This window comes from Macadamia integrifolia, chromosome 7, assembly GCF_013358625.1.
Source record: "Macadamia integrifolia cultivar HAES 741 chromosome 7, SCU_Mint_v3, whole genome shotgun sequence".
Taxonomy (NCBI): Eukaryota; Viridiplantae; Streptophyta; class Magnoliopsida; order Proteales; family Proteaceae; genus Macadamia; species Macadamia integrifolia.
Genome location: NC_056563.1, coordinates 30,823,268 through 30,847,661, shown reverse-complemented (window position 1 = coordinate 30,847,661; position 24,394 = coordinate 30,823,268).

The window sequence follows — 24,394 nt, the reverse complement described above, 5'->3', positions numbered from 1 at the left end:
GAATAATTCGGACCGAATCCGAATTAAACCGAATTATTCGGTCCATTTAAACATTATTTAAAAAAAAAAAACCAAAAATAAAAAATAAAAAAATAAAAAAACAATTTTTTTTAAAAAAAAAAACCCCAATAAGATTTTTTGACCGCTTTTTTGACCGAATCCTTAAATTAATCGTCCGAATTATTCCGAATAATTCTCCGTCCGAATAATTCCCGAATCCGAATTTGTTAACTATGGTCTTCACATCCATCACGTTTCCATCCAAGAATCAAGAGCACATTTTCCGTCGAAGTCAAGAATCATGAACTCGTTTTGCTAATTACAAGTTTGAGCAGATGTTTGACCTCTTCCAAAGTCTACCCTAACAATCCACATCTCTATTTTTTTATTCTAAGTCAACATGATATTAATAACAACCCGCTGTAGAAAACCTCTGACTGACAGGTGAAGGACTGTACATAAAAAGGTGGCGGCTGGAACTACCAAAATCCATCTCCTTGTCGCTATCTATAAATATCTTGCTTGAAAGAAGCCAAAGCCGCAAATCCCACATACCCCCAACGCAAAAGAAGCCGAAAGCAAACAAAATGTTCCACTTTTGTTCCATCTTCAAGTGCAAGCCATCATCTATTCATCCCCCTCTTCAATCTCCATTCATTCCCCGAAGATTCATAGAAAGAAATCATAACATGTCTGTACAATTCCAAGTGTCTGATAGGATGCTGGAGCTGCCTCCATCTAATCCCTCTTCTTCCTTCTTGACTAGAAACTACGCATATGCCTACATTATTAGTTCACCTTCTGTTGCAGTTGATGGACCAAAAGCAAAGGCAGCGGCAATGAACATGAAGGAAACCATTAACTCGACCATGACAGATTCCGAGTCCTGGGAGGACCATATACCTGTTGCTCAGCCTTGGCCGGAATCTAAGCCTACCTTCCCTACCAATGAGTCTTCTCCACCCTCAGCAGCAGTGGAAGAAGAAGAACACATAGATACGCTGCTGAACGTAGTATTGGAGTATTTACGGGATCTGTACAGGAAGGTATTTCTTAAGAAAAAAAAAAAGATCATTTGTTGAAGAAGCAGAAAAACGCTCCCAAAAGAAAAGTTTCTCTGGATGTAGGCAAGAAGAGAATCTCCAGAATCTTAAAGCAGACCAAACAGAATCAGATGAAGGCTGGGATGTTGCAGAGGAGCTTGAGCGTAGATTCACCTCGGACCCCTCTTGGGCGCTTCAAAGTAAAGACTCTCGATCTAGGAGGAGGTGGGGGTCCATATAGTATCAAGGGATCAACAAAGGATGGTTAGACCTCACCGAAAAACAAGTTACATACTTCTACCCAAAAAAAAAAAAAAAAACAAAAAGCTGTATATACATGCATAATTCAAGGATTTTTTTATACTTCATTCATTCATTCATTAGCAACTTATTTTCATCTATTCATTCTTTCATTCATTCATTAACATATATTTCAATGGAAATTTCTATTGTTATTGCGATCTATCTACCTTATGGGAAAAAGGAAGCTACCGATAGTGTTGCGTACGTCTAGACGCATAGGGAAGTGGAAACTGACTGTGAAGAGACGCCCATGCCCCAGCTCCACTTCCCCATGTCTCTCAAGGTACAGAACAATAGCTGGTAGCTTTCTTTCTGCTTTACCTTATATTTAAACTCTCCTACTCAAAGTTTTGTTTATGATAACCCTAGAAAGCAAACCATTTTTTTTTTTATTAAAGAAAATCAAACTTAAAATTAATTTTCTTCCTTGCTAATTCTTAATCCCTAAATTAACCCTACTCTCCTCCCTCTCCTCCCACTGTTGATACCCTACTCCTACCTTAGCACCACCTCTCACCCAGCCTTCCCTTCTACCGTGAGCCACTCCTCTCTGCAACCCTTTCTGCAACCCCTGTCCCACCCCTCATCTACCCTTTGACCCAACAAAGACCTACGAAAAACTTCATACCTCCATTATGGGTAGAAGGATTCAGATAAGAATTTTGCAAATAAGAAATGTTTGTTAAATCGAAGTTGTAACTTGAAGATTTGGTTCTGCCCCACCCCCCTCATCTCCCCTCGATTGAACCCAATAGTTCAATCTAAGCCAATTGAATTTAATCAAAGTTGCAACTAGAAGCAACCTTGAATGGACTTTAGTATTGGTACTGGTATTGGATCTAAGTATTGGCATAGGTATTGGATCTTCCATATCGACTGTATTGAATTGATATCAACTGAGACTGATATCAATACTGGATCAATTAACATAATGAGTTAGGGGTAAGACCATAAGGCTGTGTTTGGTAGCCAAGAAAAGAAAAGAAAAAAGAATCTAGAAAAGAGAAGAAATGAAAAGAATAGAAAAGAAATCAAAATGGTAAGAAAATAGAAAAAGTATGAATGTTTGGCTACCATTAGGCTATGTTTGGTAGCCAAGAGAAGAAACGAAAAGAAAAGAAAATGTACAAAAACTTTTTTCTTAGTCTAAGAAATTCTTTTAGTGCTTGGCATGTCATGAGGCTATGTTTGGTAGCCAAGAGAAGAAATGAAAAGAAAATAAAAGAAAAAAGAAAATAGAAAAGAAAGGAAAAGAGAAGAGAAGAACAAAAAGAAAAGATTTTGTATTTTCTAATGTTTTCTTGTGTTTTTGGTAAGAATTTTTTTTTTGGGAGAAAAAGAAAACTTCACAATTCCCAAGGGGAATTTTGAAATTCAAAGACTGAATCTTCTCTTGGATTAGGACATCCAAGCACAAAGAGATATTCCTAATTTTTGTACTTTTTTCTTGTTACACCCCGCTCTCCGAAATAGGATACTAGCAGTGTGAGAAAGATGCTTACCTATCTTACAACTCTACCAAGATCTCTGATATCAGTACCTTAACCATCACAATCACGTAACACCAAACCAACAGATAAATAAATCAGAATCAAAGTATATAATAGCGAATCAATAAGTTAGCAGGGATAATATCTAATGTTAAAGTATTACATAACCAAGTTGTTTCATCTACATCTACACAGGACTTACATATAGCTATCCCAAAAAAATACCATTCCATAGTTTGGTATCAAAATAACAAAAGACGACCACTCGTCTCAGGGTGTTGCATATGCACAAGTGTCACATGCACAATTTGGGTCGTGCTTTTTCACCTCTGGCATCCATTAGTCACCAGGTAGTTTAAAATAGGACACCAAAATCAACCATCGGCCACATCGCGTCTATGTCCAAGCCTATCTAGCATACAAGCAGTTGAGTATGGGATACGTGATACGTGAATTACCATCGGCCACAAAGCATACCCATTTCCAAGTATAGTCCTAGAATGCACGATATCGGAATCACCATCGGCCACAAAGTGCAATCCACAACTATATCTAAATCTAATGCACACCCAACAAACGAATGCAACATCCACACGACGATCACAGTAACAGAACCACCTCGGCCACACCGGATCCCGACACACCATATGCATCATATATCAAATTTCCAATTCTACAAAACGTAACACAATTCATATACATAGCATGTCATGAGATTAACATAATCAATTAAACAATTCAATAATCATTCCAGAATTTCTAAAACATGTGAGCAATTCTAAAATATTAAACACTCCAAAATTAAAGCCAACCACCACTCACCTTGGTTGTAGCTTGGATGGATGAAGTTCCAAGTATATCAACCGGTATCAACTCATGTTCAGTCTCATTATACGTGATTACCTTTGTCCTATATACAAGGGTAGATGGAAGTTTGCGGGTGTCGGAAACACAGTAGGGGGACCCACAAGGGTTGCTCCAAAGGGTACATACACTGTCAAATTTGATCGCACAGTGAAGGTCACCGGAAATAGGAAAAATCCACAGAAAATATCAGTGGTGTTTCCTGTGGCCTTGGCAGAGGGTTCCTAAGGGCTTGGGGTTCACTAGAAATATGCCATCAAATCCTACTCAGGTGTTTTGGTGGCTGTTTCCATTGTTTCAAGTAGGTTAATTCGTCAGTTTGGACGCATGGGTCCACCTCCTTAGACTGATAGGGTGTACAAGTAATGGAGAAGAGTGTGAGGGAGTGTGGGAGGTCAGTTGGGGCTGGCCACAATGCAGGCGACAGGGTCCATGGGCATCAGAACCCAACCAGCAGCACAATAGGGCATCGAATTCAACCCAGGTGCTTCCGGTGGCCTTGTTTCTAGTGATCAAGACAGTGTCGTGTCTTGACTACTTGTTGTCCCCTCTTGGTCATTCCATAGGGGTTTCCCTAGGTTATGGGCAAGGTCTTTTAGCAATTCTAGTACGTTTCGGGGCTCGGGTGTACATATGTGAATTCACATACTGCTTGCGATCGGAAGGTTTGAATCCTCTCCGGTTGGACTAGCATGAAATACACGAGCAATTAGGATCATTCCTTCCCCTTTAGCAATGGGATATCACAAGCCAAAACCCGTTGGTACTCTATAGCTTTGGTCCAAGATCTATTACAAAGGTTCAAATTCGATCGGGTTAGGGAACGGGTGTAACATTCTTCCCACCTTACAAGAATTTCATCTTCTAAATTTGGACATACCTGGTAAGTCAAATAACTTTGGGTACTGCTTCTTCATTTCATCTTCTCACTCCCAGGAGGCTTCCTATTCTGGATTGTTCATCTTCTTCACATTGACAAATAAAACAATACGATTGCAGAGGAGATGATCCTTCCAGTTAACAATCTTCTTCAAAAACTTTATGTAGGCATAATCCTCATCCAACTCACATGGTATGTATGTCAGAACATGAGTTGGATGAGGTATGTACTTCCTCAGCATTGATACATGGAAGACGTTATGGGTGCCTTCCAATTTTGGTGGTAGAGCTATCCTGTAAACCACCAACCCTATCCTTTCTAATATATCATAGGGTCCCATATACCTAGAACTTAACTTTCCTTCCTTGTTGAACTACATCACCCTTTTATTGGGGAGATTTGCTAGAACACTTTGTCTCCCACATCAAATTCTAGATGTTTCCTCCTGACAACCTCATAACTCTTTTCTCTAGACTGAGCTGCCTTAATTCTCTCTCTGATCACACCCACTTTCTCACTAGTGGCCTGTATCAAGTCCGGACTTAGGATGTACCATTAGAGAGGGGTTTGGCATTTTTGACCATACTGTGCTTTAAATAGACACATACCGATGGTGGCCTCATAACTGTTGTTGTAGGAGAACTTGATAAGGTAAATGTGCTCATCCCAACTATAACTCATGTAGAGAGCACATGCCCAGAGCATGTCCTTTAAAGTCTGGATAGTCCTCTTTGACTGTCCATCGGTTTATGGGTGAAATGTTGTGCTGAAATTCAGCTGGGTACCCATAGCCATCTGTACACATGATCAGAACTTAGAATTAAATCTGAGATCTTGATCGGAGATAATGCTAACTGGTACACCATGTAGCCGCATGATGTTGTTAATGCACAACTTGGCCAACTTGTCCAAGGAAAAGGTGACTTTAATTGGGATGAAGTGAGCTGCCTTAGTCAAGAGGCTAACAACTATCTAAATCGCATCTATGCTCTTATAAGTGCGGGGCAGTCCCGTGACAAAGTCCATGGTGATATTCTCTCATTTCCACTCCAGAATAGGTAGTGACTGTAGTAAACCATTGGGTCTTTGTCTTTCTACCTTGACTTGCTAGCAAGTGAAGCACCTAGAAACATGTGCGGCTACATCATTTTTCACCCCCTTCCATCAGTAGGAGGCTTTTAGGTCCTTGTACATTTTGGTGCTGCCATGTGAATGGACTATAGAGAGCTACGTGCCTCTCTCAAAATAGTATCTCTCAAGTCACCATCACTGGGTATGCACAACCTTCCCTTGAACTTGAGTATTCTTTAAGGAGAAATCCTGGTCCTTCTATTTCCCTTCTTTATAGTCTGCTATCAATTTTTGTAACTCTTCATTAGTAACCTGAGTTACAGTAAATTTGTCTACTAGGCTAGGCTACACTAGGGGTGCAAGTTTGGCCCTAATGGCTTGCACCCACACTTGGCCTGCCTAAGATCCCAAACAAGTACCGACCCAAAAAATTTAGCCCAAAGGGCCAGCCCGTCCTTAAAATTTTTGACCCTGAGTTAGGGTTAGGTGTCACACCCCGTTCACATAGAACTGGGCCAGTGACCGGGTTAACACCGGTTAACCCAAACCTGCCAAGATCATCTGATATAGTATCTAACCACAGCATACACGCAACTAAGAAAGTGCTCAACAGTTCAACGGAAGACTTGATTTACCTGTAAATATTCCCATTATACTTGAAACCCAAATTGTAATACATAGTTAAGTACATGTAGGCCCGCAGACATGATATTTACACAAAAAGAATTTATATATCAAGTACACAAAAGGAATCATCAAAAATCAAAGAGTATAGCTCGGCTCGATATCAAAAGTAGAGCTCAGCTCAGTATAAAAACGTAGAGCTCAGCTCGGTATCAAAAGTAGAGCTTAGCTCGGTATCAAAAAGTAGAGCTCAGCTTAGTATCAAAACTGCGGTCCCGCAGCACAGCCCTTGCACGAGTAATCCGTGCCGTGCTCTAATTCCTCGGGGGCCCACCAATCCTCTTCAGGGAATTCGACTGTGGGGCCTGACCCGTGCTCTTCAAATTGATGACCTGTAAAATCAGCTAAAAGAGGTGCACACGTGGGATGAGCTCACTAGCTCAGTAAGTGAAAAGAAGGACCACACAGCAGTCCACACAGTAAATCACAACCATATGCACTATATGCTATGCAATTCATTTTTAATCGCATCCACCTAAACAACATTACTAAGTCTTTGGTTTAGTGCTACTACAACCACAGTGTGCATATACTTCGGGTACGAGCCACGAACTCCATCCCGTGATATGCCCATAGGGCTGTCGGAGAAGGCCCACCATGAGTACTTGAAAAAGTAAAGTATGCCGACCACCGACTCTCAACATAAAAGTAAATGATAGAAAATAAAGGTGCTGACTCTAGCAATTTAAAAGCAGTATGATTGACCCTCTTGAATATACCACCGGGGTTGCCGACTGTCCTAATGACTAGCCGGGCGTATGTCTAACCGCCACAGTGACTCGACAACCGTGACCACTGCTTCCCCCCAAATGGTAACCCAACACCTCAACCCCTGTTGGGAAGGGTCGTAGCACGGGAAGGTGATAATCCTACACCGCATACTCCTATATGACATAGTACGATTGCATAGTGCCTCCGCATCCTATTCCATGGGCCACCAATACACTCGTTTCCAAGCCGACTATGGCATCTAGTCTATTAATGCGTCATGCACAATGATGTCAACATTCATCACATAAGCATATCATCATTTGGCATTGAGAAATGAACACAGCACACATGGCATAAAATATGAAGATGGCTAAGCTACATAGCATTTGCATGATGACATGGCTAGTCTAGATACAATTAGATGAATGCCAAACAAGCCTTGAAACAATGCCAAACGTCTTCTCCCCACTTACCTTTAGTGTACAAAGACTCACGCCTGGTACCGGTGAGATCCGGTGCGAGAAGCGTAAGTTTTGGTGAACCTATCATAAGTGACTGTGGTTAGCATTTCACCACTTTGGGGTCAAAATTAACAAGATTGGGTGATAAAATCATGTTTAGAATCCTAAAAGAAGGTTGCACGTCCGTTTTGGGTCCATTTGGACGAAAAAATCACGTTGAGAGCCTCTCGGGTGGGTCGGACAGCCCACCTGTCATGACCCACCAGTCAGACCCACCGGTCATGGCCAGCGGGTAGGTCGGCCCACCATTCAGCCCACCGGTTGGGCCCATCGTTTGGGCCCGAGGGTCCTGCTAAGACCGACGGGTAGGTTGGCCCACCGGTTGGCCCCAAGGGTCTGCCCTCTCAGGCGGGCCATTTGGCCCACCGGTCTTGGCCCACCGATCTTGACGCAAAAATGCCATTTTTGCCTAAAACCTTCCCCAACCTTTAGGGAATCAAATGGGGCTCTTCCCAACCCATTCTCCACACATTCAAGGTCTCATAAGATGGTTCTAACCTAGATCTAGGTTAGATTTAAGGAATGGAAAGCCATCTTACCTTCTTTGCTCAAGAACTCCTTTAAAACCCCAAAATCACTTCAAATCACCAATGTTTTTGCCAACCTTGTAAACACTTCTTCAAATCCTTTAAAATCAACACATAGATCATCTATTAAACCTTAGATTCATCATCTCAAGGGGGATTTACAAGACCTCAAGAAACTCTACCCAAATCAAGGGTTTTACTTGAGTATGGTGAAATTTTAAGGAATCTAGCCTTTGCTCACCTCTAAATGCAGATCTCATGTTGAAGATCACTCTTCCGGTGTCAGAATGAGAAGATCAACCCTTGGCGCCGCTGAAATCCATCTCTTCTTCCTCTTTCTTCCCTTTTTCCTCTTCTTTCCCTTCTTTTCTCTCTCCTCTTTACTCTTCTCACCAAATGCCCGAGTGTCATAAATGATAAAATGAAAAACTCATAAATGTTATTTATACTTTCTAAAATAACTAAGTAACCACACGGGTGGGTCACTTAGGTGTGCGGATGCGCCCACCTGTGACCGCCCACCTAAGGGCTGAAAATTGGCCAAGTGGGATTTTGTTGGAATCCGACTCTCGGCATGAATCTCACTCTCGGCATAAGATATAATATACGTATACACTTTAAGATATGGCTACATACCTGCTTTATCCGTACATGGCCTTATGATATGTGCATGCACGCGGCTTGGGTACACCCGTCTCCTCTGGCACTGACTCGGACTTGTCTGACAAGCCAGTGTTCAAGGTCACCCTTGCCATCATGGTCCATAAGGATCCTGCCTTAACCCTCTCCGGTTTGGGTCCTGCATTGTTAAACCGGGTCAACCGTGTAATCAGACCGGGTTTAAAAAGTAGGGTATTACATTTACCCCCCCTTTTTGAAAATTTTGTCCTCGAAATTGGCGTACCTGGTTGTTCAAAAAGATGAGGGTACTTGGCTTGGATTTCATCCTCTTTCTTCTAAGATGCTTCTTTAAGTGAATGATTAGCCCATCGCACCTTTACATAGGAAATGGAGTGATTGCGAAGGGTTTTCACCTTTCGGTCTAAAATTTCAGCTGGCTGCTCTGTATAGGTCATATCGGCTTCTAGATATTCTGGTTCCACGGGTAATACATGAGATGAATCATGAACGTATCACTTCAGCATGGATACATGAAATACGTTATGAACATCCCCGAGTGAAGGTAGCAGAGCAAGCATGTAGGCTACTGAGCCAACCTAGGCTAAGATCTCAAATGGTCCAATGTATCTTGGGCTCAACTTCCCCTTGCTGTGAAATCTTTGCAACCCTTTAGTAGGAGAGATCTTGAGAAACACCTTTTCTCCTGGCTGAAATTCAATGTCTTTCCTACGGTTGTCTGCATAGCTCTTTTGACGAGACTGAGCTGCTTTAGTCCGTTCTCGAATAACATCGACCTTGTCACAAGTCATCTGTATCATTTCAGGTCCTAACATTCGACGTTCACCAACCTCATCCCAATGCAGAGGAGCTCTGCATTTCTTTCCATATAATGCCTCATACGGAGCCATCCCAATTGTAGCTTGGTAACTATTCTTATAGGCAAACTCCATAAGGGATATATATTCTTCCCAACTACCACACATTTCCATTGCACATGCCCTGAGCATATCTTCTAATATCTATATGGTTCGCTCCGACTGACCATCAGTCTGTGGGTGGAAAGCAGTACTCAAATTCAATTGTGATCCCAAGGCACGCTGGAAGCTTTTCCAAATTTTGGAAGTGAACCTTGGGTCCTGTCTGATACAATGCTCACTGGCACTCCATGCAAGCGCACTATGTTATCCATGTAAAGTTGTGCTAATTTGGCCATAGAGAACTTGGTCTTGATGGGAATGAAATGAGCAGTCTTAGTAAGCTGATCAACGATCACCCATATTGCGTCCATCCCCTTAGGTGTACATGGTAGTCCTGTGACGAAGTCCATTGTAATCCTATCCCACTTCCAATCTGGTACTGGGAGTGGTAGAAGAGTACCATAAGGTCGATGCCTCTCAGCTTTTACTTTCTGGCATGTAAGACAAGTTGCCACATACAGAGCTATTGTGACTTTCATGCTTGGCCACCAATAGTTTTGTTTGAGGTCTTTGTACATCTTTGTACTTCCTGGGTGGAGTGAGTACTTGGAGCTATGTGCTTCTCGCACTATCTTGTCTTGTATATCCAAATCATTGGGTATACACAATCTGCCTCGAAACATCAATGCCCCATCACTGGCTAAAACAAAATCTGGGTTGTTCATTGTTTGATCTTGAACCTTAGCTCTGATCCACTGCAATTTAGGATCCAAAGGTTGTTTCATTATTACCTCTTACTTAATAGTCGGATGTATCTGTAGAGCCGCCAAGGATACGGCCAACCATTTAAGGTTTTCTGGTTGATGTTCAAACTCTAAGGTTGCTCCTTCATATAAGAGAGCTTCATCCATTAGCGTTGCCTCTTGTACCAGTGGTGGGCTAACTGCTAAGTATGAGAGTAACACAGTCTGTGCCTTCCGACTCAACGCATCTGCCACTACATTAGCCTTGTCGGAATGATACTGAATGTTGTAGTTATAATCCTTCATGAGCTCAAGCCATCTCCTCTGCCTCATGTTCAAATCCTTCTGGGTGAAGAAGTACTTAAGGCTTTTGTGATCACTGTATATCTCGCACTTCTCCCCATTCAAGTAATGCCACCAAATCTTAAGGGCAAAAATGACTGCGGCTAGTTCCAAGTCATGAGTGGGGTAGTTCTTCTCATACTCCTTTAGTTGTCGGGAAGCATACGCTATCACCTTTCCGCGTTGTATGAGAACACAACCCAACCCAAATTTGGAAGCATCAGTGCCTTCAGGGATGGTCAACACAGGGGCCGACACCAACCTCTTCTTTAATTCCTGGAAACTCTTCTCATAGTCCTCTACCCAGTCTAATTTCACACCCTTTTTGATTAATCTAGTCATTGGTGCTGAGATTCGGGCAAAATTCTCAATGAAGCGCCAGTAGTACCCAGCCAAACCTAAGAAGCTTCTAATTTCAGTGACATTCTTAGGGCTTTCCCATTCTACTACTGCTTTCACCTTATCAGGATCCACCTTGATTCCGGCCTTAGACACTATGTGCCCCAGGAATCCAACTTGCTCAAGCCAAAATTCACATTTGCTGTATTTGGCAAACAATTGTTGTTCTCTCAACCTCTATAACACCATTCTCAAATGTTGAGTGTGCTCCTCTTCTGTCTTGGAGTAGATCAGGATGTCATCAATAAAAATAATTACCCATTTATTGAGGACATCGTGAAATACTCGATTCATTAAATCCATGAATGTTGCCGGTGCATTGGTTAACCCAAAAGATAACAATAGGAACTCATAGTGACCATACCGAGTCCTGAATGCTGTCTTGGGTATGTCGCCGCTCTTTATCTTGAGCTGATAATAGCCTGATCGAAGGTCTATCTTTGAAAATACTTTGGCACCCTGTAGCTGGTCAAATAAATCATTAATGTGTGGCAATGGATACCGGTTCTTAATGGTTAGCTTATTAAATTCCCCGTAATCGATGCACATACGCAAGCTGCCATCCTTCTTCTTGACAAACAATACTGGGGCACCCTAGGGTGAAACACTTGGGCGAATAAACCCTTTTTCCAATAATTCCTGCAATTGCATCTACAACTCCTTCAATTTAGCTAGTGCCATCCTGTACGGAGCCTTAGACACTGGAGCTGCTCCAGGAGTCAAATCTATGGCAAACTCCAACTCTCTATTAGGTGGTAAATGCGTCAGATCATCTGGGAAGATGTCAGGGAATTCTTTAACCACCTTTACCTCTTCTAGAGGGGTAACCTTTGCATTGACATCAAGTACTGATGCTAAGTAACCCTGACAGCCGCCTTCCAAAAAATTTACCGCTTGAAGAGCGGAGACGAGGACCTTTCTAGCCCGTTTCACTTTATCTGCTCGGTGTACCCATTCTTTTCCTTCATCATCTGTCACCCTAATTGATTTTTCAGCACACATCACATTAGCTTGATGAGCCAACAACCAATCCATGCCCAGTATAACATTAGAATTCTGTATATTGAACTTAATGAGTTGTGCATCCAATTTCTTCCCACTAATTTCCACTGGGCACGGCCCATACACCTCCTTCAATTGAGTAACTTTACCAGTAGGCATACTAACAATCATCCCATGATCTAGGGTCCTGGGTGGCATCCCAAGTTTCTCGGCGAATCTCTTAGATACGAATGAATGTGTAGCTCCTGAATCGAATAAAACATAGGCTGGTATGCCTGATATAGGTAGGATACCTAGTGTAACAATGTATATAAGTATAGCAGGTCATCAATATTTAACATAAGGAAAATTCTTAAATTTAAAATGTACCTGCTACCACTTCCGTGCTGGCCTCAGCTTCCTCAGCTGATAGGGCATACATCCTTCCCTGCGGTTGATTCCCCCACGTTAAGGGAGGTTCGAACGCAGAGGTCTGACTGGAGGGCAAGGCTGGTTTGACCCGACAATCTTTAGTATAGTGCCCAAAGGAATGGCAGTTAAAGCAATGGATCTATGATGTTGAAACTGGGGCGGGGCCCCTCTGCACTTGACCCGTTGTAGATGGAGGTCAGGACAACCTTGGAACTGTAGGTACCGTACTAGTGTTTGGGCGGAAAGATGTAGAGCCCGAACCACCAGCTGGTCGAGGAGGGTAGCCAGATGGCTTATAAGGCTGCCTATATGTAGGCCCAGAACTGTACGACCCACGATATGCCTTGGAGGAGTTGCCCATATCCGGAAATGGATTTGTTCTCTTCCACAGTCCAGGTGTGAGGGACTGTTCTCCCTTCTGCTTATCCTCCATGGTCTTAGCCTTCTGCACAATCTGGCCATAGTCGGTCAAATCTAAGACCTCAAGTACAGACCCAATGGATGCCTTTAGGCCCTTCAGAAATCTTACAGCCTTCTCTTCAGCTGTCCTCATATGCCTAGGGGCAAAATGGAACAAGCTCTCAAACTGCTGCTGATACTCAAGGATAGTCTTACCTCCTTGAGTTAAGGCCATAAATTCCGTCTCCTTGCGGTCTCTGAAGCTGTGTGGGTAATGATTGTCCAAGAACAACTCCTTAAACTATTCCCAGGTGGGTTCCGGATGGGCGGCCAACAATATGGGCTTAGAGGCTTGCCACTAAGAGTTAGCCTCCTTCTTGAGTTGCAACCCCGCACAAATGAGTTTCTGTGCATCAGTGCACTCAATCACCTCAAATATTTTCTCCAGCTCTGGGATCCACTGGTCCGGTTCCAGAGGATCACTCCCCACCTTAGAGAATACAAGTGGCAAGTTCCTCTTGAATGACTCCACTACCTTTGACGTATTATTCGTCGGCGGGTAATTGGGAGCATAAGTTGGATAGTAAGGGTATGGAGGGGGCACCACATACGGAGGAACGCCGAATGGTGGAATTGGAGGTGTACCTCCCACTTATGGTCCCGTGCCAGACCCTACAGGCGGGTCCTGTGGAGTAAGTATCCGGGGAGCTTGACCTGTTTGAGAAAGATCCAATTGTTGTTGTATAGCAGCCATAAATGCTTGCTGTTGCTGAAGCATTTATTGCTAGAAAGCCTGTTGTGACTGCTGAATTATGGTAGCAATATCCCTCGGAGTAATAACCGGTGGAGGGTTCAGAAGTGCAGTCATAGGTGGGTCCTCTTGTGCCCCACCCTGACCAAAGGTCTCTGGAGGTTATGGAAGTGAGGTTTGCCCCACAGAGCGGGACCTTCTGGGATTTGGTGATCGACCGACCGGACGAGGACCACGCGGGGTACCTCGTGCATTGCTATTAGATCTAGTACGTACCATCGTATCCCTGTACCTGAAACATATCATACACCACATTGGTTAAACACCTTAGAATTGATATCGGCACATAATCATATGCCAACGCACAGGGTATTATAATGTATGAAGGTTTTGCAACTAGATAACTTAATTCCGAAAATACAGGGCTAGTGCTTCAACAAGTATGACAATGGTCCCACTCGACCATATGGTGCTATCCACTCACCCTTTTTTTTTTTTCAGGTATATAATAATAATAATAATAATAATAATAATAATAATAATAATAATTTTAATAATTTTAATAACATCCCTTTTTCCCTTTTTATTTTTATATTTTTTTTTCAAGTTTTCTCTCAACCGGCAGGTTGGCCTGTCGGTTGGCCCGTTGGTCCAAATCTTCAACCAGTGGGCTGACACCGGCGGGCAGGTTGGCCCGCCGGTCCTACCCGAGTGGAAAATATGAACAGAGCTTTTAAGCCCCTGTTCTTCATTTATTCTCACATTTCTCCCTCACTCTCTCTCTCTCTCTCAGGCGATTTTTGAGAGCTCCTTGACGCTTCCACTCGCGATCTCACTCAACGATCCGACGGTTTTGGGAAGATTCAACTCCTCTACTCACAAGTAAGTTTCTTCCTCATTTTCTTCTCAGAACATGTACTTTGGGGGTAGAACTCATGAGTAGTCTTAAATCTCAATTCTTTTCCATGTTTCCTTCTATAGAACAGTGATTTCATGTAAATGTGATGTTTCCTTCATGATTTATTTCTAGTTGTAGGATTTACTTCTTAATTTTTTTGAGAGAAAACCCCAACCGTGCCCTAGTTTTCTCAAATTTGGGGATTTCTTCAATCTCTGCTCTTTTCTTACCAATTAATAACTCAAATGCAATGCCTTATGTTTGATTTGTACTTGACATGTTGTAGAGATCATAGAAGTCACGTATGCTTGAAATCCCATTTCTTCCCATGAAAATCCATCTCTGTGTTGGGTTTCTTTGATTCTCTTTCCATCCCTTCATACTTGTGGATTCCTTTCACCTAAATATCACAATAGTAGATGTTTTTGCATATTTTAAATTGTAGGATGATGGAATTTCATCCATGAACATGTAAGCTTCATGCTTCACTCTATTGTGAGTCTTTTCATTTTTTTTCCCTTAGATTGAACTTGCACAATGAGAATTGGGATTTTTTTCTATCATTCTTTACTTGCCATGCTTTATATACCCTTGCTGTCACATTACTGTTTTGCCATAATCTCTGTCTTATCACTAGCCAGGCATTTCATTCATAGACTTTTTATCATTCCTCGCTTGTCACATTTTCTGTTTTTCGAGAATTGGTTTTTGGGGCTTCCTCTTACTGCTCACCCATCTATTTATTCCCTTTGTTATTCCTTTTTTCCTTACTCACCCTTCTTTCCTCTTTTCTTGCCAGGATGTCTTCTTGTAAGGGCAAGGAACCCGCATCCTCTTCTACTCGGCGTAAGACCACCGCTTCCAAACGAAAGAGTGCGGGGACTAGCTCCCCAGCCCCTCGCACAGGGTGACCCGGACCTGCCCCTATTGATCCTTCCGACTATGACAATGAACTCTTCCGCTGTTCAGAGGCAACAACCAACTGGCAGGCCTTCCTGAAGAGGTCTATAATGATGGAGAAGACTGTGGTAGTTGACGACTTCCACAAGGTTCAACTTCAGGAGAGGTTCACCGCATTGGGTTGGTAGTCTATCCTCCACATAGACCGTCCGTGCTACGAGCAGCTGGTTTGTAGATTCTACTATAACCTGGAGGTTTCCTACCAGTATGGAGAGTATGCGATAATTAGTATGGTGAAGGGGGTGGACATTCAGCTGACCGTGGACACCCTGGCTAGTATTTTGGGTATTTCTTCAGCTAGGCACTGTTTCTACAGTCCTCCCAAGAGTAAGCCCATAGGCCCGTTCATGAGTTCGGAGACACTGGACCACATCTATGAGACCATCTGTGGCAGCAGTGAGCATCCAGATTCCGAGACATCATTTTACCTAGAGGCTCGTGTGTTTGCCCGTTTGGTCCAGTTCAACTTGCTCCCCAGAGGAGGTTACCGGAACCAGGTGGGCTTCATGGCAACCTTCTTAGCCTTTTGCATCTATAAGGCTTTAGAGGGGGGTGACGAGCACTTGTGCTTGCCTTACGTCATCCTCAAGACCATGAAGCACCATACTTCTCACCCCGAGGATGGAAGATTTCCATATGGTAGGATCCTTACTAGGATCTTTGAGTTCTTTGGGGTGGACCTGAGTGGTGAGGAGGGGAAGACTCCAGCGGACAAGTTCGACCGAGGAAACCTACTGAGGATTGGTCACCACATACTCATGGATGTACCTCAGAGAGCAGGGGCTCAGGGAGGCAAGGACAGGGGGAATGCCCATAGGGAGGATGTTCCCATGGAGGAGTCTAGTGAGGAGGATGAGGACTGTGTTCCTCTGGGTGAGGAGGAGCCTCTTGACTCGAGAGGTACTGATCCTGACTTCATGAGAGTTGTAGGCCCACAACACAGACCCCCACCACTTGAGAGTGGTACCTTTGATTTTGAGGGCATAATGACTACCATGAGGGCCTTGAAGGAAGGGCAAGATCAGCTGCTAAGGAGACTGGATGAGAGTACTTCTAGGGAGGAAAACATCCTGGAGAGGCAAGCTACTTTAGAGAATTCCTTCCTCAGATTGGGCCAGGAGTTGGATACAACGGCCAATGCCATTTCAGCAGATTTTTCCCGACTTTGGAGGGATGTACAACTGGTGAACTCGAGGTTTGACTACTACGACCGTCGGCTCAACGTTAACTTTAGACCTCAGGTGAACGGAGTAGTAGTATTGAACGATGACGATGATCAGTGAGGACTTAGCTCGTCCATCCACACCAGCTTCTCACCTATTTCATGTTGTTGATCTTATTGTATTTTTCTTTCTTTTCTCATTCTTTGTACTTCTCTGTAACTGGACTTATTTGTGGGGTGATGTGTTTTGATGGTGGTTTGTGGTGAATTTGTATGTTTGATAACTTGTGTAGTTTAGTTGTGGTGTCATTGGTTAATTATGATCAGTGATATATATATATATATGTTGTTTATCAGGTGTTTGTGCGAAAATTTTTGGAAATCTCGTTTTGCGCCGTTATGCTGTCGAAATTTCGTTAAACTCATACTCGATGGGTTATGACATCAATTAATTAATCTTTCATTTTCTCTCATGCATGCCATGAATGCAATAACTAACTACAACCATTATTATTCCTTTCTTTCTTTGGCTTTTAACTCTTTAAAGTTTTTACATTAACCCAATCCCATTTCCTATTATAGATTCTATAGGGTCTAATGGTATGATGTGAGTAGAATAGAGCATCATACTCTGATACCACCATTGTCACACCCCGTTCACACAGAACCAGGCCAGTGATCGGGTTAACATCGGTTAACCCAAACCTGCCAGGATCATCTGATACAGTATCCAACCACAACATACACACAACTAAGAAAGTGTTCAACAGTTTAGCGGAAGACTTGATTTACCTGTAAATATTCCCATTATACTTGATACCTAAATTGTAATACATAGTTAAGTACATGTGGGCCCGCAGGCATGATATTTACACAAAAAGAATACAATTTACATATCAAGTACACAAAAGGAATCATCAAAAATCAAAGAGTATAGCTCGACTCGGTATCAAAAGTAGAGCTCAGCTCGGTACAAAATTGCGGTCCCGTAGCACAGCCCTCGCACGAGCAATCCGTGTCGTGCTCTAATTCCTCGGGGGCCCACCAATCCTCTTCAGGGAATTCGACTATGGGGCCCAACCCGTGCTCTTCAGATTGATGACCTGCAAAATCATCTAAAAGAGGTGCACACGTGGGATGAGCTCACTAGCTCAGTAAGTGAAAAAAAGGACCACATAGTAGTCCACACAATAAATCACAACCATATGCATTATATGCTATGCAATTCATTTTTAATCGCATCTAGATTGTTTGCCTTGTTAAGATGATCTCTTTATTTATCATAACAAATAATTGAAATTTTTTGGATTATTTGCTTTGTTAGGATAATCTCCACTTTGTTTACCATAATAGTTGGAGTTATTTGTATTGTTTGAATGTTTGCTTTAGGATGTTGTCCTCATTACAAGTAATTCACTAATTTGTGACTTTGTATTTTTTTTTTCATCTTTTTATTATGAATATTTTTATTTTTTAGTTATTTCATATTTTGCAAGGTTAGGATCAGGGTATACCCAACCGTTGATGGTAAACCATGGTCAATCAGGGTCAGGGTTGGGATCAATCAGGGTCATCCCGGCCAGACTCTGAAAAATTAGGGCCAATCAGGGCAGGTAAGGGTTGGGTTTAACCCTAAAGGGTTGGGCCTAGGTTGAAGTTTTTGCATCCCTAACAGGATTAGAGTAGGTTTGGGCCTAGTTAAGGGGACTTAGGGTTGGGCTAGGATTTTAAGAAGCCCAACCCAACCTGGCCCTATTGCACCCCTAGGCTGCACCACTAATGCCGATAGTGACAAGGTGACACCTTCCACTAGTAGTTCCAGATCCATTTTCCTTACCTCTTCGATAAGTTGCTCATTTGTGGTCAGTGACGCAAGAGTTTGGGCCTCTGATTTCTGACTAAGTGCATTAGCTACAACTTTAGCCTTTCTTGGATGGTAGTGGACAATACAGTCATAATCCTTCATTAGTTCTAACCAACGCCTCTGCCTCATGTTGCATTCGTTCTCAGTGAAGAAGTACTTAAGGCTCTTATAGTCACTATATATCTCACTCTTCTCACCATACAAGTAGTGCCGCCAAATCTTAAAGGTAAAAATCACAACTGCCAACTCTAAGTCATGGGTAGGGTAATTCTTCTTATATTCCTTCAACCAATGGGACGTATAAGCAATGACTTTCCCATTCTGCATTAACACACAATCCAGGCTCAGTTTGGAAGCATCACTATACACAACCATACTAGCTATACTGGTTGGAATAGTTAAGACCAGAGCTAATATCAACCTGTGTCTAGTTCTCTGAAGCTTTTTTCAAAAGCATAAGACCACTAAAATTTCACACCTTTTCGTGTGAGTCAGGTCATTGGTGCAAAAATGCTGGAGAAGTTCTTAATAAACCTCTTGTAGTATCCGGCCAATCCCGGAAACTATGAATGTTTGCCACATTCTTGGTAGTGTCCCACTCTAGAACTGCTTTCACCTACCCTAGGTCCACTTTTATACCCCTATTTGAGACAATGTTGCCTAGGAATGCCATTGTGGAAGCCAAAATTCACACTTGTTGAACTTGGCATAAAGCTGCTTCTCTCTCAGATGTTGTCGTACCAATCTTAGGTGGGTAGCATGTTCCTCTGCATTCTTGGAATACACCAAGATGTCATCAATGAACACAATCACAGACTTGTCCAACACATCCTGGAATACTCGGTTCATCAAGTCTATGATGCAGCAATTGCGTTGGTCAACCCAAATGACATCACAAAGAACTCGTAATGTTCATACCATAGTTTCAAGTATCGGTCTCGGATCAATTGTATCGACTGTATCAGATCGATTTTGACTGAGACCGATCCCTAATTCGATACCAATCCAAATCGGTTATTCGAATCTTTTTAGGGGTAAAACAGTAAAAGAATAGTACCTTTTATAAAATCAAGGGTAAAATAGATCGATACCCCATAACGTCCCCTAAATCCTTGTTTCATACTGAGATCTAAAGGCTGTCTTGCTGACATCACTATCTTTGATCCTGAGTTGGTGGTAGCCTGACCTAAGTTCAATCTTGGAAAATATTTTAGCACACTACAACTGATCAGACAGATCATCAATCCTTGGCAAAGGATATTGGTTCTTGATTGTTAGCTTGCTAAGCTCTCAGTAATCAATGCATAATCTCATACTTCTATCCATCTTATTGACGAACAGTACTAGTGCTCCTCGCAGGGACACATTAGGTCTAATGAATCCCTTTTTCAGAAGATCCTGAAGCTGTACTTGTAATTCCTTTAAATCTGTAGGGGCCATGTGGTAAGGGGCTTTTGACATAGGTGTCGATGTTGGGAGTAAGTCTATCACAAACTCTGTTTCTCGGTCTAAGGGCAATCTCATCAAATCATTCAGAAACACATTGAGAAATTCCCTTACCACATCCAACTTGGTCAATGGCCTGACCTCTATCTCAGTATCCATCATAGATGCTAAGTAGCTCTAATACCCTCGATCCAGTAGCTTCATTATCAGGAGGGCAGATACAATAATCCTCTTGTGTTTTTTGGGTTTATCTTCCACAAAGGTCAATTCTCCCTCATCACGGGGTCTAAAGATTATCATCTTCTCTGCACATAGCACATTGGCTCTGTATGCCAACAACCAATCCATTCCTAAAATCACATCGAAGTCGGTTATGACTAACTCGATTAATTATGCATTTAAGTCATGTCCACCAATAGTCACTGGACATGGCTCATATACATAATTTAAAACCACCACACTTCCTATGGGTATAATAACTACTAAGCATTAAGTTAAGCTCTTGGGTGGAATTCCTATCTTTCTCGTAAATGTTGGAAACACAAATGAATGCGAGGCTATTGAGTCAAATAACGCATGAGCAGGCAATAATGAAATCAATAGGGTACTTGTTACCACAGTTGGAGCTGTCTCGACATCCTCTGTCATTATAGAAAATACTCATCCCTGTGGCCTCTGGCCCTGTTGGCTAGGTGAGTCTGCTAGGGCCTAGGAGGTAGTGTGTTGGGTGCATCACCTGTTGATGGTGGGGGCATGTTGGCCAAGTGACCTGACTGATCACAGTGAAAACATCGAGGGTTCGACCTCACTGACTGAAACACACCACTAGACCAGAAGATTGGGAGGTTTGGCTTGCTTTCGATTTCCTGAACTGAACTAAATTAAAGCTGGGTTGAGATATGGTCGTCTAGAAAGCTTGCTGACTCCCCTAGAATTAGTTGACCCCATCGGTCTTTTTTCCATTCCTTGCTATGCCGTGAAGTTGTCTCTATGCCAATCCTCAATGGATTTATCCACTTACACAACCTCAACATAGGTTTGCAATCTTAGTCCAACCATCATCAAACTAATTCTATGCCTCAATGCTTTCTCAAAGTTTTTGGCCTTGGCCCGATCATTCCTGATATTTTCAGGAGAAAAGTAATACAACTCCTCAAACCTCTGATGTTACTCCAATACCTATCAGGATCTTTACACTAGGTTTAAAAATTCATTCTCCCTTCTATCCCTGAAACTATCGAGGAAGTAATTTCTGAAGAACATTTCCTTGAAGTCCTCCCAAGTAGGGTTGGGATTAGTAGGCCCTCAGGGTAGGTTTAGTGGACCTCCACCAACCGTTCGCTTCATTCTAGAGTTGGTAACCGCACATAATATCTTTTGTTCATCATTACATCCCATCAACCTGAAGACCTTCTCCATGCCTCTGACCCATTTTGATGGCAAAAGTTGGTCTTGGCTAGAATTAGAGAAGTACGGGGGTCAGAGCCTCTGGAACTTCTCCATCATTTTGGTAAGGTCATTCACCCTCTACTTGCCTTTTTGCTTGTACCTGTGCTTGCCCCTATGCCCCATTGGGTGTAGGTGGGGTAGCAAGGCCAGCGGGTGCCGATGCTAGTATCGGTGGAGTAGGAGGTACGAAAGGTGTGTTCCGGGCCTCTATGGCAGCTTGGATCCAGATATCGATTTTGACCATAAACTATGCTTGCCTTTGTTCCATACCTTGCATTATATTTCCCATTATGGCCGCAACATCTTGTGCGGTAAGGATGGGTGGGGCCAATGGTAAATTAGGTGGTGTTTGAGATTTAAAAGTAACTGCAAGCGTACGAATCATTGTAGCTACTGGTCAAACACAAGAAGGCAGCCACTTTATTTTTAACTTCTTCTGGTTACGCGAAAGTGTATGGATTGATAGAGTGTGATCTATTTCTAACTATCGCCCTAAAACACTTGCATCTAAAAGAACGTCCTAACCAACACAACTAGGGAAATTGGAATTACACTTAAAGTTAAAAACCTAACCATTCATCATCGAGGAATTTAAATATTCAGAGCAAATAAATAAAAAGCAATAAAGTAAAAGAAAAGAAAAGAGCTGAAACAAAATAAATAAAATAAATAAAATAAAAGGGGAATAAAGCTAGAGAGAGGCACACAAATAGGTATCTCTACTTAACCCGAGGGATGCACCGTAAATAGTACGAGCTTCCCTACTTGACCAGAGAGTACTCTTACAAGGGCTTTTCTACTTTGCTTTAGGAAAAGGATGCAATATAAATAATAAAAGTAAAATGATGGTTCCATGGCTAGAGAGAGGCAAAGCCAAAACATTGTCTAGCCAAGGATCTTGGGGGAAAGGGAAAGGAACAAAGTAAAACTGAAAATTAAAATCCTAAGTTAAGAATGAATGGATAGCAAGAAGAGGGAATGAGAAGGGGGTGAGAAGACTAATGTAGAAGCCTACCTACCTAAACTTCAATCTTTGAATTAAAACTTGGTTAATTTGAGATACTACCAGCCCTAAAAACCAGATCTAGAATAAACCAAATCTGAAATTGCTAGGCCTGGAGAAAACAAATCTGAAAGAGAAACTTGCACTTAAAAAGAGATGCTCCAAAGCTTGGTTCTTGTCACCTAGATCTAAGCCTTGAACTAGAGAAATAAAATTATTACAACTTGAATAACTTGAATAGCATAACCAATAAAAGTAAAAGACATTGCATTAATTAAATAAAACCCAATACAAAAGTGTTTAAAGCTAAAACAAAGAACTAAAACTAGAAGGAGAGAGAGAGAGAGAGCACAATGAAAACTAGAGAAGAGAAGAAGTGAAGGACAAGAGGATCAAAGGAAGAACGAGAGAAAGTAGGCAAAAAAGGAGAACATCCAAGTGTGGGTCCCTCTTGGATTGTTTGTGATGAGGTGGAGGGTAGGAGAGAGGAGAAAAAAGGAGAGAAAGTAGGGGAGAAAAGGAAAGAGAATGATTTGATTGGTGGGTTTCCAATTTGGTCTAGATTGGGAGATAAAATAGGAAAGATTCTTATTTCTCTTTTTTTTCCTTTTTTCTCCTTCTTCTTCAAACTTGTGCACCTCCTCTCTTGGACGATTTTTTTGATTTGGAAAATCTTCTAATTGATGTGAAAATTCCATCCATGCCCTTGATTTTAAGTGGAAAGTAGGAGATAGGAGAAGATCTTAAAAACAAAAATCTCCAAAAAGATAGGAAATCTTCAAAATCGTCCAAGGGGGAGGAGAGAGAAAATAATGTCCAAGGTGGGTCCCTCCTTCTATGTTGGCATCTAGACTGTCTCTTATACCCCTGGGACAATTGCAAACGGACTAGGCCTACATCTCGGTTATGTTCTGGTCCATAATTTTTTTTGCCTAAAAGGAATAATCACGTGTACGGGTACGAAAATGAATGTGTAATTTTAATGCGACACGACCATCTTGCTCAGAATTTCATCCTTTTCATAGCCATGAAAAGAAGCGGGACCTCTTTATGTGTAAAATTGGAGATATGACGCCCGATGTTCCTTAAGGCCTTTTAAATACAAAACCTGCAAAAAAAAAAAAAAAAAACACCAAGGTAGCTCCATTCTAAGTATCTAAAATGCATGCTTTATGACCTAAGATTTTACACATAAATGTGCTCATCAGATGGCCTGCCCCGGTTCTGGGTAGGGGAAGCAGGAGGTAACGCATTGGAACTGGACTGGGTGTTCTGGCGTGACACAATTCCTGTTAAGGAATTCCCATTAGCCACACACATATGCAATTAGCATATTATGGTTAGGCATGCATAGGAGGGCCCACATGGAAGCATAATAAGGCACATGCACAATTAATAATAAAGTAAAATTTTAACCCACACTATAATGTTCACAGAAAATGGAGGGAAATGTTCACCGAAAGCAGGAAAAATCTGCTGGAAATATCATTCTTGTTTAAGGTGGACAAAAAAAAGGCTAAAATCTAAAAAAATAAAAAAAATAAAAAAAATAAAAAAAATCACCGAAAGTAGTCACCATATTCAGCCCAATGTCTCCGGTGGACCAAAACACGGGATATGTAGGTGCGAGGGTCTCTTTTTCCTCACTAAATCATATTTCCTCTTGTGGAAAAGGAGCGAAAATGGCCAAGGAAGGTTGCCCCAGCCATTCCCCACCATTTGCACATGTTTTCTTGCTCAACCACTATCGTCTATGTGTTCATGGTGAGTTATTCGTTTCTAACCTAGGTTTTGAAATTTTTGGCTATTTTCTCATTCCCTAACCTAGGCATTGATCTCCAAAACCCTAGTTTTTCACTCTTTGTAACAATATCTGGAAGCCGAGCTCTTCCCCATCGTGCCGCCGTGCAGTAACAAGATGCTTTCCCACCAA